Below are 7,205 nucleotides of genomic sequence, written 5' to 3'. Positions count from 1 at the left end.
AACTGCAATTATCATGTTTATTCAGCACTGCCGTCAGTCCATGATATTAGGAGTTGCCTGAGATACAGCCAGAGAAACATTCTCAGAAAGCAAACGGATAATGGGAGGGGTGTTCAGTTCTCCAAGATTGGATCAGAGGTTTGTATCACCCATTCCTACGCTGCATTCTTTGGCCTCAAAAGATAAATCTACAGGGTGCTGCTAATCAACGCCTGCACACCAATCCTGCAAGCTGGAGTTAACGTTAACAAGGCAAGAGCCAACTTCTGCACATCATGAATGTTCTCACTAAGTTATTGAAGGTAACGTCACCCTGATGTCTTAAAAGGTATATGCATATGCCAAGGCCGGGATTTCAAGCACCAGCAGAAGGGCTGCTGGTTGGCTGTCAGCTCAGTGGCGAGAGGAAAGAGGTGCTAGGCACAGGACAGTGGTGACACACGATCAAGGGAAACTGGGCAGGGGGAGCATCGGACAGGTTTATTCCAATTGAGCTTCCCCTTCAGCCTCTGTTCCAAACTAGCGCTGTGCGACTGGAGTGCTGCTCAGGCACTCTCGTTGTATTACAGGGTACTCACCTAATTGTAATATTTTTCAAGACCCAATGAGTCTTGCACACATTTTGGTGCACATGATAATGGATTTTTTTTTTTTAATTATTCGTTCACGGGATGTGGGCGTCGCTGGCAAGGCCGGCATTTATTGCCCATCCCTAATTGCCCTCAAGACCACTGCAAACAAAAAAAAAAATCACCTCAACTTTCATCCCTTATTCTACATATAAATCATCCAAAGCCTTCAATTAGCATCCAATCTGGTGCTCAGTCCTCGGTATCCATTATTCTATATTAAACCATGTGAACCCTTCAATTAGATTCTAACCTTCAGTGCATTACTGAGGGAGTGCTGCATTGTCGAGGTGCTGTCTTTTGGATAAGGTTAAACAGAATAGTTCTGCTGGTAGCTACAAGAAGGAGCATCCCCCAACTCCTGCCTCGTAGTGAACTTGAACACTCCCCATAAGAAAATGTATCTAAGGACCTGCGGAATATATGCTGATCCTAATGAGTGACTTTCTACTTCTGCCGGGAACTGGAAAATTAACCTTCTTGAGACTTCCACGAAGCACCCTTCCCCAGTACATACACACACACACACACACACACACACACATACAAACCAATCCAAAACCCAAACCACATCCTCGGGGAAGATAGTGGACTACCACCAGAGGGGAAATAAGCCAGAAATAGCGACTGACCCATAGAGAGACCAGTGACCACAACCAACAGGATGGTCTTGCTCCCCAACCCAACGAAACCTCGGACTAAGAATGAAGAAACTGCTTCAGATCTTAAACCTGCATTTCTCCCGCTGAACACACAAAAAACTTAAAAGTATCAAAGCATTCTCTCACAATGTACAATGGTTATATAATGTAAATCTAGAAAATTTAGTTTAAAAACTGGCAACACTTCTGAACCACAACTAACATTTCTGAACAAAATCCACAGTCACAATGACTTAGTGTTTGGAGCCTATTTCCTGTTATGATTTTTAGACTACACCAGATATTGTTCTCATGCTGAGCACCAAGGACCACACCCATAAACAAGCCCTCACTCCCTATGAAGTGAAATGTGACTTTACATGCATAATGTCTCGTAATGAAGTGCTGCTTGTGATCGAACAGAACAGCCTTGTTGCAGTGGTCACTGGAAGTGACTTGAGTTTCCTCAAATGCTCCTGACTCTTCAGAAAATGCAACAATATTCACTCTCTCAGACCATGGGACTTAAGCTATAATCTATCAATTGGGCTTGTTAAAAGTAAACTTTAAACAGTAGCAACAAAATCAACACAGCAGATTCCACTAGAGTACAACTTACGACTCCTTGGTTCACAAAATAATAAGATATGATGCTTCACTAACTGTCCTAATAACACTGAACTTGTACAGCACCTGTACCATGAAACCTATGTGAGTCTGAGTCCCCCTCTCAGACCCTTCCTGTGCTCACTTCTAAACAGCTTGCAATGCAGTAGAACAGGAAGAACGAGCAAGTAGAGATTGCTTTCGGGGTTATAACCCCGCTGCCTCTGTGATCTCATATAACCAAAAGGTAATTCTGGAGAGAGAACAGACAAGTTAACATTTCAGGTGTACACCCTTCATCAGAACTGGAAAATATTTCAGATGAACAATAATTTAAAAAGGAATAGGAGAAAGGGAAGGGAAGCACGCACACACGAGAAGAATTTTCTATCCCCCCACCCCCAAAAAAGCAGCGAAAGTCTGCTGATACTTTCTAGATGTAGGGATGAGAAATGGCCGCTTGGGTGAAGTGCTGAAGGGTGGCCAATGAGGATGAGCACCTCCAAGAGAAGTTGGAAAATTGGGGAAGGGAAGAAAACAATGAAAAAAAAGATATAAAACATTCTATTTACCTCTGCTTTGAAGCCATCAGCATTTTAGACACTTTCCTATTTCTCAGCTCCAGTAAGAAGCTGCCAGTTTGTTGTAGAATGATTAACCTTGGACATCCTTTGTATTATAGAATGGTTTTGTTTTCATCATATTTGCCAGCTATAAGAGTCTGTATATTTCTGTCTATATATTCATGGCTGCACATGAAGTTAATGCTCTCTTCCTGATTTGCTCTTGTAACTGAGAACGAAGCATTTTGTATTTATGACAGAATTTCTCCCCAGAGTCGCTTTTTGCAATGAAGCCAATTTGCAATTTATTATTTCAGAGAGACAATTAGCACATATTGTTATGTCCAACGAATACTCAAGATGGTGTGGTAATGTAATGGCTGCTTTTATTTCAGTGCCTCTAGAACATTCAAAGATATAACAAACAATATAAGAGGAGACCCTGGAGTTTAATGGCTGCAGTATGCTTGCTCCCATCAGTGGGGCCCTCTAGTGTTCAATTAACAATATATAAGTATAATACATATGATGTGTAAATCTCCGCGACAAATAGAGACTGAACAGAGACTCAAAAGGGGAATCGATGAATATTAGAACTGAGAAAAAAAAGACATTGGAACCAATGAGGAGCAGAGGTGGAATAAAGTTGAGAAAACAAATAGGTGAAAGCTGACGAAGAATACTAACAGAATGAAAATAGAGGCCAAGGATGAAAGAGTCAAAGAAATGAAGGAAGAGCAGCAAGTGATTGAGCAGAGAGGACTTCCTTCAGTGTTCACCCCTGGAAAAAACTCTTCCCCAAGTCACTTACAACAGCACTTTCAAATTCCCAACTGTCTACCCTTTGGCCCTCCATTCACCACGACACTTCTGCAGGTACCGATCTGCTCAATCACACCCTCACCTCCACCTTTGATGCCCTTGTCCCCATTAAGATCATTATTTTCTCTCACCCTGGTCGTTCCCACTCCGGCCCTCATCTCCGCTCCCTTAAGTCCAAGGAATGCAGACTTGAACGTTTATGGCACGCAACTGACTTAACCATCGCCAGATCTGGCTGGACCACATAAAGCACTATCAGGACCTGCTCTCCTCTGCCAAAACTGCTCACTATTCCAGGATCATCCTGGAATGCAAAGATAACCCCTGGCTTCTCTTCTCCACTGCAAACCATCATCTTAAACCCCTCTCCCCTGCCCCCTCCACCCTCACCTCCAACAAGTGCGAGGAGCTTATGGACTTCTTTGTCACTAAGATTGAGACCATCCGTTCAGCTGCCTCTGCCGCTTCCTTCTCTTCCCCTAGCCCACCAAGCCAAACTTTCCCTACAGTTCCCCCCTGCCCTAGCCCTGAACTTGCATCTTTCTCAAGTTTCTCTCTTATCTCACCTCATGCCCTTTCTGAACTCATCTTGTCCATGTGACCCACCTCCTGCTCCCTTGACCCTATTGCTGATCACCCAACTTCCCATCCTGGCCCCATGTTAGCTGATATTGTCAATTCCCTCTCAGGTACTGTCCCCCTCCCCTTCAAATCCGCTGATCACCCCCCTCCTCAAAAACCCATCCTTGACCCCTCTGTCCTTGCAAACTATCACCCCATCTCAAACCTCCCTTTCCTCTCCAAAGTCCTTGAATATGTTGTCGCCTCCCAAATCCGTGCCCATCTTTCCAGCAAGATTTGGAGGGGCGCAGAGATCTCAGAGGGTTGTAGGGCTAGAGGAGGTTACAGAGATAGGGAGGGGCCAGGCCATGGAGGGATTTGAAAACAAGGATGAGAATTTTAAAATTGAGGCGTTGCCGGACTGGGAGCCAATGTAGGTCAGCGTACACCAGGGTGATGGGTGAACGGGACTTGGTGTGAGTTAGGATACGGGCAACAGAGTTTTGGATGAGTTCAAGTTTATGGAGGGTGGAAGATGGGAGGCTGGACAGGAGGGCAGTGGAACTGTTAAGTCTAGGGATAAAAAAGGCATGGATGAGGGTTTCAGCAGCAGATGAGCTGAGGCGGGGTGGAGACGGGCGACCTTACGGAGGTGGAAGTCGGCGGACTTGGTGTTGGAGTGGATATGTGGTCAGAAGTTCATCTCAGAGTCAAATAGGACGCCAAGGTTGTGAACAGCCTCAGACAGTGGCCAGGGAAAGGGATGGAGTCGGTTGGTGGCTAGGGAACGGAGTTTGTGGCAGGTAACGAACACAATGGCTTTAGTCCTCCCAATATTTAGTTGAAGGAAATTTTTGTTCATCCAGTGCTGGATGTCGGACAAGCAGTGTAACAAATTAGAGACAATGGAGGGGTCGAGTGAGATACTGGTGAGGTAGAGCTGGGTGTCATCAGTGTATACGTGGAACCTGACGTCGTATTTTCGGATAACTTCACTGAGGGGCAGCATGTAGATGTGAAATAGGAGAGGGCTAAGGATAGATGGGTGCAGGAGGTGCTCCAGAAGTTACCAGGAGGAAGAAAAGCCCTTGCAGGTGATTCTCTGGCTACAACTGGATAGATAAGAATGGAACCAGACGAGCGCAGTCCCACCTAGCTGGACAATGGAGGAGAGGTGATGGAGGAGGATGGTATGGTCAACTGTGTCAAAGTCTGCAGACAGGTCGAGAAGGATGAAGAGGGATAGTTTACCACCGTCACAGGATGTCATTTGTGACTTTGATAAGCCCAGTTTCAGTACTGTGGCAGGGGCGGACACCTGACTGGAGGGATTCAAAATGGAGTTGCGGGAAAGACGGGCATGGATTTGGGAGGCGACAACACATTCAAGGACTTTGGAGAGGAAAGGGAGGTTTGAGATGGGGCGGTAGTTTACAAAGACAGAGGATTCAAGGGAGGGTTTTTTTGAGGAGGGGAGTGATGACATCAGATTTGATGGGGAGGGGGGACAGTACCGGAGGAGAGGGAACCGTTGACAACATTAGCTAACATGGGGGCCAAGAAGGGAAGTTGAGTGATCAGTAGTTTGGTTGGAATAGGGTCAAGGGGACAGGAGATGGGTCTCATAGTCAAGCTGAATTAGGAGAGGGCATGAGGGGAGATAGGAGAGAAATTAGAGAACGATGTGAGTCCAGGACTAGGGCATGGGGGAACTATAGGGGAAGGGAGGGAAGCAGCAGAGGCAACTGAATGGTTGGTCTCAATCTTAGTGACAAAGAAATCCGTGAGCTCCTCGCACTTGTTGTTGATGAGGGTGGAGGAGGCAGGGGAGAAGGATTTTAAGAGATGGTTCGTAGCGAAAAGAAATCAAGGGTAGGTAGTGGACGCTACCATTGGCCATGGAATCCTATCTCAGCATGTCAACAATTTCAGAAGAGGAAGGGGAGTAAATTGGTGAGGAAAAAATAAAACTGTATTTCCACTCCCTTTCCATTATTTGTTTTTAATTTTAATATTGCAGATTTCTAAGCAATATGCAAGAACTCAATTTTGATTTTAGTTCATTTAAAAAGCAAACGGTATTTCTCCGTTCTGGAACTGGAACCCTCACCGTCAGAAATTGTGTCTCCAATTGGCTGAAAGCCATCTCCAAAACATACAATCTTTTTTGAAATTACCTTTTGCGTCAGAACAGTGAATTTTTACCTAGTTGCTCCTAGGATTTCAGCAATTATCTTGGTGGCACTATTAAGTGTTAACATACATGCTCACATTCCAAAAGTACTTTTTAAGCCAGACTCATTACCATAGTAACTAATTTACAGTTAAACCTCTGTGCAATGCTGTTTACCATTTTTGTATTTTTCCTTGTCCCGCTGTCTTGATCCACATTGACCTTTAGTGCAATCAGCTCTACATCAGTAATTTAAGCAATTTACAAAAGGAACTGATCAGGAGGAGTGAGCATTTGCCTAGAGGTGAGAATTTTACCTTGATAAAAGGCACTTTACTAGATTTAAACATTTCCATTTATTCCTCCCCTCCCCACCCACAAAAAAGCAAGCCTACAGTCCAAAATGCATTTATAAAACTAGAATAAAAAGGAAAAACTACAAATTCTGGAAATAAACAGGTAAGTCAGCATTTGTAAAGAGAAAAGATAGGGTATGATGTTTCAGGCGTACACCCTTCATCAGAACCTTTGTAAAACCGATAGCCTAGTCAGGTAAAGCACCACCATATGTAGCACTAAGCCATACAGAACAGGAAGGTCCAGATAGATTCCTCCTCTGTTCTGAGTCAGCAGTTGTGTTGCTATAATTTGCCTCAATACCCCAGGCAAAGGAACTGGTAAATCAGGGATGAGGGAGATGGGTGTGTAGGAATCAGAGAGGGGGGACTTGGGCCACAGAATTATGAATTACTTTAAGATTCCATTTCAAACACTGAATGCCTTGTTTCAGATTGTTCTCAATAACCAGATTAAAAACTGGCAATCATGAATGCAAATACAGTCTAATAAACCCAGGATTAAGATTAGTTTAATGCATCTGTTCTCAAAGCAAGAGAACATACCAACAGACTTAAGGAATAGAAATGTTTCCACCTAGTGACAAGGACCAAGCATTGCTCTAATTAAGTTACAGCAATGGCTCCAATGTAATGTTGAGCCCTCACAGCATTAAAAGGGCACCAATGAAAAGGCAGGGGAGGAAAGTGGTAAAATTCAGTAATGCATTTCAATTGTTTACATCACATTGTTTAGCATACTTTTTTATTTACAAACACTTTCATTACAGGAATTTCTAATACTTAAAACTACTCCCAATTTATTTAAAAAGGTATGGTCACAGAAAGATGGTTTGCTTAATAGTCAAATCTTT

Source organism: Heptranchias perlo, chromosome 12 (genome assembly GCF_035084215.1).
Source record: "Heptranchias perlo isolate sHepPer1 chromosome 12, sHepPer1.hap1, whole genome shotgun sequence".
Taxonomy (NCBI): domain Eukaryota; kingdom Metazoa; phylum Chordata; class Chondrichthyes; order Hexanchiformes; family Hexanchidae; genus Heptranchias; species Heptranchias perlo.
This window is presented reverse-complemented; position numbering follows the sequence as displayed.